Source organism: Mustela nigripes, chromosome 6, assembly GCF_022355385.1.
Source record: "Mustela nigripes isolate SB6536 chromosome 6, MUSNIG.SB6536, whole genome shotgun sequence".
Lineage (NCBI taxonomy): Eukaryota > Metazoa > Chordata > Mammalia > Carnivora > Mustelidae > Mustela > Mustela nigripes.
Window position 1 is genome coordinate 113,660,673 of NC_081562.1, and position 12,913 is coordinate 113,673,585.

The 12,913-nt window shown below is 43.4% G+C and overlaps 1 protein-coding gene across 4 annotated transcripts in view; it reads right to left on the bottom strand.

Moving 5' to 3' along the window:
* PRKCQ (protein kinase C theta) overlaps window positions 1-12,913 on the bottom strand; it is a 179,689-nt gene that overhangs the window by 144,212 nt on the left and 22,564 nt on the right. The window lies entirely within an intron of this gene.

Here is a 12,913-nt window from a genome sequence, read left to right on the forward strand (position 1 = left end):
CCAACCTCCCATTTGGAGTTGGAGAACACAACCTAAGACAGCTTGGGGAAGTCCGGTGAGAAGTTCTTTGTTTACTCAGCAGTGGGATCAGGTCCTTCCCTAGCTCCAGGACACCTGAGGGGTCCCATGGCCAAGGGTGGTGAGAGTAAGGGTGTGGGGAAGGACTCTGGGGAGGTAGCAGAGGTTGGGAGATGAGCCGGGCAGGTGATGCTGAGCATGGAGAAGAGAGGTACAGCAGGAAAAGAGGACGGGGCTGGGAGTGGGAATGGAGACAGGGCAGGGGACAGCGATGCTGGGGAAGGTCAACTGAGAAAAATGAGGATGAGGACAAGAAGAAGAACATGTGCAAATGGTGGTCTCCAAAAAGGGGCATGTGAAGGTCGGGGCAGGCACAGAGATAGAGAGCTGCCCCCTGATCCATTCCCTTCGATTCTCTTGGAGCTGGATGTGGCCCATGATGGGTAAGTCTTGCTGACGCTCATCCTCCGGGTTGGGCCCACCTGCCTCCTGCCACTGGCTAGAATGTGGAGGTGGTGGCACTGAGTCACCTTGGCATTCATGTTGGCCACGTGTTTGGCCACCTGAGTCTGGATTCTCAGATGGGAGGGAAGTTAGCTGTCAAGCTTACACCACTGTCATTTTGGAGTTCTGGAACATCAGCCAAACATAGAGACTAATGAATACTGCACTTCCCAAGACTTTAGTAAGAAGTAAGAATAGAACAGAAAGCATTTTGTGAACAGTAATCATCCTGATAACAAAACAGAATTTTATTCTTCTACTCTACAAAGTCCTCCTCCCCTCTCTGCTCCTTCCTCTTGTCTGCCTTCAGAATGACCAGCCAATTCTCCCTGTCCTGCTCCCAAGAAAGAGGACGTGACAATGGTAGTCCCGTGGGGCATCTGGCATCAGTGTCATATTCCCATCCCCGCAACGAACAGTGTAAAACAACCACGAACTATCTTCTGGGTACAGATATTTTCCCGAGGTTTAAACATTTGAAATTCAAATTTGCCGGGGGAAGACCTTTGGGAGAGAAAGCAGAAGGAAACACTTTGTAGACTTAGAACCTCCGTCATGCTCTTGGGCTGCAAGAAGCAAAAGCATGAGCTGTGGGACACAGCCCTTTCCTCCTTGAAACAAAACCAAACCTACAGTATCTTGAAAATACCCCTGCCCCTAATTCTCAATGTCTCCCTTCCCCAGGGCTCAGAGAGGAGTGAGCACTGGTCAGGTGTCCACTGCAGTAGGCTGGTCATGCCTACGGGACAGACAGATGGGTCCTGAGGCATGTGGGGTGAGGGGCGTGGAGAAGGGCTGAGTACTCTCGGCTCTTCACTGGGGGATTTGTGAATGGCTCTAGAGAAGTGGGGGATTCTTCTTCTCTCTCACTGTTTTTTTTAAAACCAACATTTCATCTTGTTCTAAAAAGAATCAAAAGCAATATGCCGTTTCATTAATCTGTACCTCAGTTTACCTCTCCAGGAAATGATTAAGAATCAGGGATAGCAAAATCTGACATTTACTCAAAACGATTTCACATACGTTTCCCCCATTTGAATACTGTGGTCTTCTAACATATTCAAGTTGGTGTTCTTACCCATTTTTAGAGACAGGAAAATAGGCTCAGGGAGGTGAGGACATTATGTTGAAGGTCGCATAGCTAATCGTGGTGGAGTGGGGGACTGGAAGTCAAGTGCCACAGAGGCTGACCTGAGTGCCCTCTGCTGTAAACATTCTCTCCCCTTTACGGGGTCTTTTCCGAAAGACACATAGTTCTTTGATTTCCTGTAAGCTCAGTTCTGTTCTGTAAGTAATTATTTTTAATTACATCTGACTGAGAGAGTTATGTTGACATCTTTGTTGAGAAACCTCTGGGTTCCCACCGCGTTCTCCGCAGCTGGTCTTCACAGTGAAGACAGGATGATTAAAAGGTATTATTCATCTAATGCTTCTCTAAGGTCCTCAAGGGATACCTTCATCTGAGTTGATCCCAGTAATGAAGCCACACTTCCTGTCTTTGCAAAGTTGGTCAGGGAAGCAGGAGCAATTCTGCCTTTTCTGGTTCCGCATCCATGGTGACACCCTACCCACGCTTCCTCCTCTGGGGCCTCTGTAGTTCCTTGCTTCCACCCTGGTGATGGTATGGCTTAAAACACAGTGACAGAAACAGAACATCTGGCCTTCATACAAACAGGAAGGCAGAGATGGGGGAGAGAGATTTTCTCCCTGGACCTTCTCTCCCCAGAAGAACTGCGCACATCACCTCCGGCAGGTGCAAGACTGGGACCGTGGCTTCTGCCAGCATCCCCCAGAGTCTGCCTGTAGTTTCCTGACTGAAATGCCCTCTTATCTTGCTGGGCTGATTAGACTCTGGAGCTTGTCTAGGGAGCATATCTACTGCCATCCGACTTCTGGGGTCATAGGACCAGGACCAGGGATGGCTGACTTTGGGAGCAGCAGGACATGGGTAGGCAAGTCTGGCGCAACCCGTCTACACCAACTGCAGCTATGTCTCTGCTGGGTCTGCAGTAAGCTAAGAAATCCAGGCTGGCTTCTGACTGGAGAAGACGGCGTTCTAATGGGAATGACTCTTAGCAGACAGACGAGAAGCGTCTTATAGAAGCTGTTCCATGGGGAAACGTTCAATGCTTGGTTTCAAATATGCAGTTGGCATGACTGGGTTTGAGGATGAAGAATGGCTCTTTAAAACCAAGACTGCTCCCCAGAGTCCTCAAGACTCTGGTTCTTTCTGCTTTCAGAGAACCCAGGCAGCACAAAAACTGAGAATTTCCTTGCTTTGCGGTGATGCCGTAATGCTGTCGCCAAGGTGACGTGTGTCTCTCTCTGCTGCTTAGAGGGAGGTTGGAGTTGGAACAAGAACAAACCTCCAATGTCCGATTCTAGGCTCCCTGTCAACCTTTAACTGAACTGTTTTCAAACAACCCATCAAGGATGTACTTTTAATTTACCTTTAGTAATTGAAAGTGACGCAGTATCGCATGAGAGAAGAAATATTAGTGCATTTGATAATTAGTGTCTCTGCTTTCCTCTCTGTTGATCCTAAAACTTTGTTTTACCATAATTCTGAGACTCATTGGTGATAGGCAGTGACATGTTAGAACTTGGAGAACTTTGTCCAAAGTTACATATACTGACCTTGTGGACATTCTGAGTTCAGCATTTGGAATCACAGATTGCATAAAAATTCTTTCCAGAAAATACTGTGACTCCTTAGATGCGCAGTTAGCCAGGACAGTCCTATCTCTCTCTCTCACACACACACACACACACACACACATACACAGAGTTTTAATTTGGCTGGAGATACTCTCCTGTGCTGAAATCTACCTCCCAGATCACTTCTCCCACTTACCCTGAGACCAACAAAGTCATTTCCATATATTGAGCAATAGGATTATTAGACATTCTGCATACGTGTCTCACTGAAATCAAAATGCTCCCTTGCCAGCCTAGTATTTCACCAGTCTGATAAACCTACAAAAAATGGAAATTAGGTGAGTTTGGTAGGAAATTTATTAAATCTGCGAATTCTGCTGATTATCACCTTTTTATCTTTTTTTTTAAACAACTAAACAGAAAACTTTCTGCTTTGTTAAAAGCCTATTTCTCCCTTTTAAGTGAAGATCAGAAAATTGCTAGTTAGGACTCTTTTCAATTATCTTGCTTATATTGATGTGGCATATTAAAGTCACCCCCAAGCCTTCTCTTTCCCATACAAAGTAATATCTATTCTTTATGCTTTTCTCCAAAAAGTATTCATATTCAAATTTCAAATGATTTTTTCCCCCTACTCACTGGGTAACATCTGATTTCCATATGAACTTATTAAAATGCTGAGCCCAAGGGCATTTCTGTAATATGAAGTTCAAGGTCTAGGAAAGCAAACACAATCACCACGTTCCTCGATTCTCTGCTAGAGGCAGGAACCTGGGCTATGCAAAGGGACCGAAGTCCTCACTGTGGCCAGCTCTTGTGTTCCCACCAAGAAAAAGAGGCCAGTACAAAGCTCAGCGAGGAACCGGCAAGTCTGGGAAAATCACTTCATCTCTGCGGGTCTCAACTTCTTGGCCTATAAGACCCGGGAGTAGAGATTAATCTCTGCAGTCCATTTGTGCCGCAGCCCTCTAAGGGGCGGGGGTTGCTACTTGTGCTCGCCATTCTGCTATTCTAACATACTTGCCGATGGGAGCCTGCCATCCTGGAGGAACATCCTTGCGTTCCGATGTTATAGGAATAACATAGAAATGCTCTGTGCCATAACATTCACACAATACATATTCATCGAGCAGGGATGATAGGCATTTCCTCCTTGCAACACTCACATTTCACGGGAGCAACGAAACATGGATACAGCAGCCCGACAGAAGCCAGGGGCATGTATGTGAGTAACTTTGTGTCTATAATTTTCATCCTAACAGTTCTAAGACAGGAGGGATTCAGAAGGTCTCAGAGCTAGAAGGAATCCCCCCTGCCAAGCCGTCCTCTCCCTAAGTTAGAGTCCCTTGTGCAGGGCTCTACAAAACGTCCAGGGGTAGGAAGTGAACTCTTCTTCCGGGGAGAGCATCGCTCTTTCACTGCCTGGCGGGGAGGCACCCAGAGCCTGCCGCTGTCCTTTGAAGCCGGTCCTGCAGTTCCGTCTGCTCAGTAATTGGTGCACCCCCCCCCCCCCCCCCGCTGTGTTTACTTTTAAAAAGAAAAGAAGAAAAAGTCACACAGGTGGAACCCAGGCATCTGAAAACACTGTCCGCAGGGCGCATGCTTCCTGACACTTTCTGCTGAGCCCGCTCGGGTCTCTCCGCAGCTCGGAGGAAGGAGCAAACAGAGTGGGGAGGCGTGGAGCTGGGAAAAAGGCAGAGGAAGAAGTGAGAACTAGGTCTGTCTGACTAAACTCACTAGTTCCTTCTCAAAATTCTAGAGTTTATACTTCATTTTCAAGCTGGCAGCAGCTTCTGTCACCCTTATCTATTAGAAACCAACCGCTATTTTGTGGTTACATGAGAAAAGCAAACATACACCTCCAGACGCTTGAGACTGTCATGAAGGATGACAGACACTCACTCGAGCAGAGCCCAGTTTCTGATGAGGCTGGTTTTCTGCTCTGTGCCCGCTGGGGCTACTCTTCAGGAAAACCCAGGTCGGTGCTGGTCCAGGTGCGTCCTTCCTGACTGAGGTGACAGTGATCTTGTCAGACTTACACTCTGTGTAGGCAGTTGTCAGGACTGGGAATCAGCACGTCAACCCTCCTCATTATGGGAAAAGGAAAAGTCATCTCTGGACCCATGTTAAGAGGGTTACGTGTTTTTGCATATACCTGCAAGGCAGGTGACCGTTCTTCCCTCGGGTAAGTAAAACACATTTTATCACTCGCTACGATAAGCAGAAAACCTCATTAATTCAGTCTACCCCTCATCCGTGATTAATGTGGAATATGTGTCAAATTTCACAAGAAAGTCTTAGACGGAGAGTTATCTCTGGAGAACATATCTTGGTAAACGTTTGGGAAGTGCTAACCCTATTTTGAGTCTAAAGTGGATATGTTTAAGTGTGTACGTTATAGATATTTACAATGGAAATAGCAAGTTAGAAATAACATGATTGGCTACGCTGATTGAGTACCTACTGTGTACTTGACATTCATCCGAAAAAAAAAAAAAATGCCTGAAGCAGCTCTGCAAAGTGGAAATCATCACCCTACTTCACAGATGAAGAAACCAGGTACAGAGGTTAAACATCTCACATAAGGATTTACTGCTAAAAAGAGAAAGAGCCACGATTTAGCACAGAAGGCCCACTCCACTCTCCAGGCCAGCCAATTTCTATGTTCAAAGGTGGCGGCCTCCAACGATCTATTTTTAACAACTTACTTTACCTGCCCCAGAAATTGAATAACTAGAATTAAAACAAGGGAACTGTTTATTGTGATTTAATTAATTCATTTAATTAATGCAGACTTAGTTTTCTTACTGTGCATCTGTCATACAGAATATTCACAATATACATCTGGGGAGAAAGACAAGACAGCAAACACAGGAGTACCATGTTCATTTCTACTTTATCGTTATGCAGGGTGGGTCTAGAGATCTGAGCCCCTCTGCATCCCTACCTTCCCTGCCAATGACCAGGGATCTACCCTACCTTGGCTGCCTCCAAAGCCATCGCTGCTTCAGTGCTAAGATACTCTATGCTTTGGGAGCCCCTGGGTGACCCTTAAGTATGAGATCCCGGGAAGGAAAGACAAGATAGAATATTTGTACAATATTATGTTTTGTCCTTTGTTTTTAGACAAATGGCCAACTCTCTATGACCTACACATTATTTTGGTCTCCAGTTTTAGTGCAGAAGTATACCTCATTTCATTAAACTTCATTTGATTGTATTTTGGATATTGCTTCTCTTGCAATCCTGCTTCAAGCAAGTCTATCAGCACATTTTCCCACAGCTTTTGCTCATTCCTTGTCTCTGTGTCACACCTCGGTAACCCTTGCAATACTTCCAACTTCTTCATTATTGTTGTATTTGTTATGGCGATGCGTGATCAACCATTTTCGGTGTTACTATTGCAATTGTTTTGGGGTGCTATAAACCGCACCCACGTAAGATGGTGAATTCAATCAATCAACGTGGGTCCTGACTACTCCACCAACTGACGGCTCGTCCCGCTCTCTCCCTCTCCCTATTCCCTGAGACACAACAATATTGAAATTGAGCCAGTTAATGACCCTACAAGGGGACTTAAGTGTTTAAGTGAAAGGAAGAGTCACACATCTCTCTCTCTAAATCAAAAACTAGACATGATTAAACTTAGTGAGTCAGGACTCTTGTGACAGTTAGCCAAGTTATGAATGCAAAGGAAAAATTCCAGAAAGAAATTAGAAGTGTTCTTCTACTAAACATGAATGATAAGAAAGCAAGAGAGCCTTACTGCTGATACGGAGAAAGTCTGAGCAGTCGGATGGAAGATCAAGCCAGACAAAGCCACACGCAGAGCAAGGCCCTAACTCTTGTCAAGTCTATGAAGGCTCAGAGACGTAAGGAAGCTGCAGAAGAAAAGTGGGAAATTAGCAGAAAGTGGTTCATGAAGATAAAGTAAAGAAGTCATCTCTGTAACATAAAAGAGCAAGGTGAAGCAGGAACTGATCCAGAATCTGTCTTAGATAATTAATGAAAGTGGCTACAAGAAACAAGAGTGTCAATGCAGAGGAACCAGCCTTGTGTTGGAAGAAGATGCCATCTGCAATCTCATAACTAGAGAGAAGGTAATGCGTGGCTTCCAAGATTCAAGGGACAGGCTGACTCCCTTTTTAGGGGCCGATGCAGCGGCACACTGCAGAGGAGGTGCAAACAGCCAGAGAGCCAGAATTAGAAGTGGAGCCTGAGGATGGAACTGACCTGCTGCGATCTCATGATTAAACCTGAATGCATGAGGGTTGCTTCTCATGGATGAGCAAAGAAAGTGGATTCTTGAGATGGAATCCCCTCCTCCTGATGTTGCTGTGAAGACGGCGGAAATGAGGAAAAGAGATTTAGAGCATCACATAAACTTGACAAAGCAGCAGCAAGGTTTGAGAGGACTGATCCCAATTGTCCAAAGAAGTTCTCCAGTGGATAAAATGCTACCAAATGACATCACATGCTCCAGAGAAATCACTCATGAAAAGAAGGGCTAATTAATGTGGCAAACTCAATTGTGTTATTTTGACGAATTGCTACAGTCACTCCCACTTTCAGCAACCACCACCCCGATCGGTCAGTGGCCATCAACACAGAGGCAAGATCCCCCACCAGCAAAAAGATTAAAACTCGCTGGACGCTCAGATGATGGTTAGCATTGCTTAGCAATCAAGTATTTTAAAATGAAGTATATACATTGATTTTTTTAGACATAATGCTATTGTACACTTAGCAGACCACCGTATAGCATAAACGTAAGTTTTATATCCACTTAGAAACCAAAAATTTCATTTGACTTCCCTTATTGTGATATTTGCAGGTAGTCTGGAGCCAAACCCATAAGAGCTCCAAGGTATGCTTGTGGTACAAATATAGGGTTCCTTCATTTTCCATCAGTTAAGGGCTTGGTCTTCCTGAGACATGTAGCGTATCATTTCTGAAACGTTCAGAAGCCTACTCTTTAACAAAGATGACGCATTCACTTTCAACAAACTGGAAAGCTATATTATTTTAGGTGCCTAATATTCACAAACTCTACCAGCCCAATTTTTCTTAAGACACAATAAAGTAGACTTTGACATTGATTTCTACATAAACTCATACACTTACTGCTATCTCGGGCTAGATAGGTAAGATTCATTTAAAAGAATATAGGATTTCAAAAAACTTGACTCTTCTCCCTGAGCATACCCCTATTACAAATTAGGGCTGGAGTCATTCATTCATATTGAAGAAAAAAGAAATTCTCAAGGCAAAATATTTCCGTATCAAATAAATATTTTGAGGGAGCTCTAGGAAGAGGGGTTTGGGGTAAACCATGTTTTAAGAAACAAAAGAGAATGTGAAGTAAATTCTTTCACAGTAACTTTAACAATGGTGAAAATCAATCTGAAAGAAGTTACACGGCTTGTCATAGAGTCTGTTTTTAGTTTAATTCCTGCCACTTGACATCCGTTCTGGAAATTTCCTGGAAGGCTTTGTATTTCTACCAGAATCAACATCACTCAAGGTTCTCCATCAGATTCGACTGGACTCGTTAGTGACCCAGCTACACTGTCAACCCTGAAGTATTCATTTGTCATTCTAATGGGAAGACCACAGAACATACTGGTAACAACAAGGGAGTGACACTATAATAAACTCCACAGTGATTATGTCTAATTGACTTAGGTGAAAAGATGATCACAAATTAAGATTACTGAAAACTTAGGCCCTGATGCTCTCAGCCTATCCTCACCATCTGAATTTAGGAGATAACCCGTTCAAATACTCTTTCTTACTTAAGCTATTAGAGATCCAAATCCCATGGTGTATCCCATCAACTTTGTCTACCTGAGTGATGGAAGTCTGCTATCATTCTCTCTGATATTGATTTATAGGTAGGGGTGAGGAGGAGGAGCAGAAAGGAGTGAAACAGATAGTCACTTTTATAATGCTGGGACCCTGGCAGAGGATTTCTAATTTACTAAATCAGGGGGTTCTCTAATTTGGTTGCACAGGATCATTTCTGTGCACTCACTGTTGTGTGACATAAGGAACTAGGGAAATGAGAAAGGCATATTTCTTGCACCTGGTCCTCATGAAATTTATAGAATAGAAAGGGAATGAAGGAAACTCGATCAGCCTCTTAAGTCAAAGCACTGTGTTGGGCACTGTCCGCCATTGCTCATGGTCTTGGTAGGTCTTCACAGCAAACTTTAAAAAATGGGCTTTAAAACCCCCTGATCCCATTTTAGAGAAGAGGCAACTGAAGTCCAAAAAAGTTTAAAATGGTTTTTAAAAAAAGTTTATAAAGTTTTGTTCTTTTGTTCCAAAAAAAGAACAAAATTCTAATGCATGTTACAATGTGGATGAAACTTGAGGACATTTTCGTAAGTGAAATAAGCCAGATATAGAGGACAAATATTATGATTTCACTTATATGAGGTAGAGAGAATAGCCAAATTCATAGAGACAGAAAGTAAAATAGAGGTTACCAGACACTGGGGAGAGGGGAGGCTTGGAGTTAGTGTTTAGTGGGAGCAGAAACTTTGGGAAGTTGAGAACTTCTGGAGATGGATGGTGGCTGTGGGTTGCACAAGGTGAACGTACTTAATGCCACTTAACTGCACACTTTAAAATGGTTAAGATGGTAAACTTGATGCCACACATATTTTACTACAATTTTTAAAAGGGTTATATTGTCACAGCTTCTAACTAGAATAGTAAGGAATTGAGAGACATCTAACATCAAAGGCCAGGCATTACTCTTATAATTCTGTGCAAGCCCTGGTACTTAGCATTTTTGCTACCTGCAGTCTGCTGTTGTGTGCCAATTAATAGTAAGCCCCTTAGGGCGCCTGGGTGGCTCAGTTGGTTGGGCGACTCCCTTTGGCTCAGGTCATGATCCTAGAGTCCTGGGATCGAGTCCCACTCAGGCTCCCTGCTCCGTGGGGAGTCTTCTTCTCCCTCTGACCCTCCCCCCTCTTGTGCTCTCTCTCTCTCTTACTCAAATAAATAAGTAAGATCTTAAAAAAAAATAGTAAGTAAGCCCCAGGCTTGGGGTAGAACTGCCTCCTTGGATAGAGCAAGATAGGGCTGTTGAGAAGAAATCTGGGGTTTGGTGCAAGGAATATATGTAAGGCATAGGGAAAATAGAACCAGAGTTCTGAGACGATATTATACTTAATTTTACCACATTCAGCTCAACTCCAGCTTTAAAATGCCCCTGATCCATCTGTCCACTCATCCGATAATTCATGCATTCACCAGTCTTATTGTGTGCTGGCTACGTGCGAAGATCAGTGGCAGGCAAACATAAGCAACAGTGATGTTACTGGTACCCATCTTCCAGGGCTTAAATTCTAGCTGGGGTGATCAAAGAGCAAACAGAAAATGGATGAGATGAGTGATAGGCGATAGGTGGTATACGAAATAAGTGTGCTGAGTCCTCAAGGAAGCAGGGATCCAAACGACTCAGAATGGCTCCTGATTCTATCAAGGAGAATGTGGAGCCTGGGCATCCTCCAGAGCGACCCATCGGGATTGCTTCAGGTAGGACTCAGGTAGGTGAGAGGAAACAGCGGGTATTCTAGAAGGGCAGAGCTCTCAGTATGAACGAAAGTAAAAGACCAGAAGCGGGGATTCCGAGCAAGAAATAGAGTTAGATAATTCAGATTTAGTTAATTAACTATTTTAACAATAACTGCAGTGAAAGCAAGGAACCCGAAAAATTCCTGGGTCAGATGAAGCCTTGCTAGAACTATCCATTTATTGTGGTAAAAAAAAACATAACGTAAAAGGTACCATCCTAGCCATTTTTAATACAGTTCAGTGGAATTAAGGATATTCACATCATTGGACAACGGATCTCTAGAACTTTCCAGCATGCACAACTGAGACTCGGAAAACCATGGAACAACAATTGCCCATTTTACCTCCCCACAGTCCCTGGGGACCACCACTCTATGTTCTGTTTCCATGACTCTTACTTTTGACCCCTCATGTAAGCGGAATCAACCAGCGACTATTTGTCTGTCTTGTAACTGGCTGATTTCCCTTAGATCATGTCCTCAAGTCTCCTCCATGTTTAGAATATGTCAGAATTTTCTTCCTTTTCAAGATCGAATAGTGTTTCATTGTACGTACGTCATGCAGCAATGGTTATTTGGGTTGTCTCCACACACGGGCTGTCGTGAATAATGCTGCTACCAAGAGAGGTGTGCAAATATCCCTTGAGCTGTTGCTTTAAGTTTTTTTGGCTCTACGCCCACAAGTAGGACTGCTGGATCATGCTGCAATTCTATTTTTTATTTTTTGAGTAATTACTATATTGTTTTCCATAGAAGGTATACCCTTTACATTCCCTATTGGACAAGGGTCCCAATTTCACTGCAACCTCACTGAAACTTCTTTTCTGGGGGGTTTTTGAGAGTAGCCATCTAATAGATGTGAGGTAGTATCTCACTGCGATCTTAATTTGCATTTTTCTAAAGGTTAGTGATGTTGAGCTGCTTCTTACATGCTTCTTAGCCATTTGTATAATATCTGCAGAGAAGTGTCCATTCAAGTCCTTTGCCTATTTTTTAATGGGGCTTTTGCTTTTTGTTTTGTTTTGTTTGTTTAGGATTTCATTTACTCATTTGAGAGAGAACAAAAGCCCAAGCAGGGGGAGCAGGAGTCAGAGGGAGAAGAAGCAGACTCCCTGCCAAGCAGGGAGCCTGACTCCAGGCTCGGTCCCAGGACCCTGGGATCATGACCTAAGCTTGAAGGCAGATACTTAACCAACTAGGCCACCCAGGCATCCTCTTTTTGCAAATCTTTTTAATATCTCACTTCATAGAAGACAGCAAGCTTTTCATATCTACTTATGCATCCAGTCTGTTGCTATCAAAACATACAGTCTCTGGAAAATTCCACTAGATAGAATAAAAATGAAAAGGTGAAAAGGCCTTAGTAGTTCTATAAAATCAGTTTTGAGATGAGACATCCCTGAAAAAGTCTTGCGTATCTCTGGGGTTCTCCCAGGAACACACTTTGAGAATCACTGCTCTCTATTTCTCTATGAAAATCTTACATTTGTTCTTCTGTTGAAGTTTGATGGGTTTTGCTTCATTTTGTTTTTGCTTGGGTTCACTATTCGTTTGTGTGCTATAATAACAATACCATTACAAGCATCCTTGTGGATCTTTCCTTTGGCACGTGTCTGAGAATTTCTATAGAATATGTGCGAAGTAGTCAAACTACAGGTTGTGTAATTGTAGTTAGTGGCAAATTGCTCTCGAAAATTTTAAATCTGTAAATGCGTCACTAGCTTCCAAGCACCTAAAAGGTCAATCATGATTATCTCTGGAAGGCAGGAAGTGTGATTATAATTTTTAAGACCAAAATATAACTAATAGTATGGAATTGTCTTTTGTGTGGAGAAAGGTCTCTAAAACACGAAGGTGCCAGTTAGCAATAGAAACGGAAAAAAAGAAGAAAAAACAGCCACAAACTCTGGCATGAGCCCCTTTAAGTACTTTTGAGGAAGAAACAGACTTATCTCTCTCTCCATCCTTTTAATGTCCAATTCAACTGTCTGTTGAATTCAGCTGTGTGACCTTAACCCAGGGACTTCACCTCTCTGGGCTTAACGTCCTCATCTGTAAAGCAGTAATGTTTCAGGATTCTGTGGATGAAAACACAGCGCCTTCAAGAAGATTATAGATTCTGGGGTGTCTGGGTGGCTCAGTGGGTT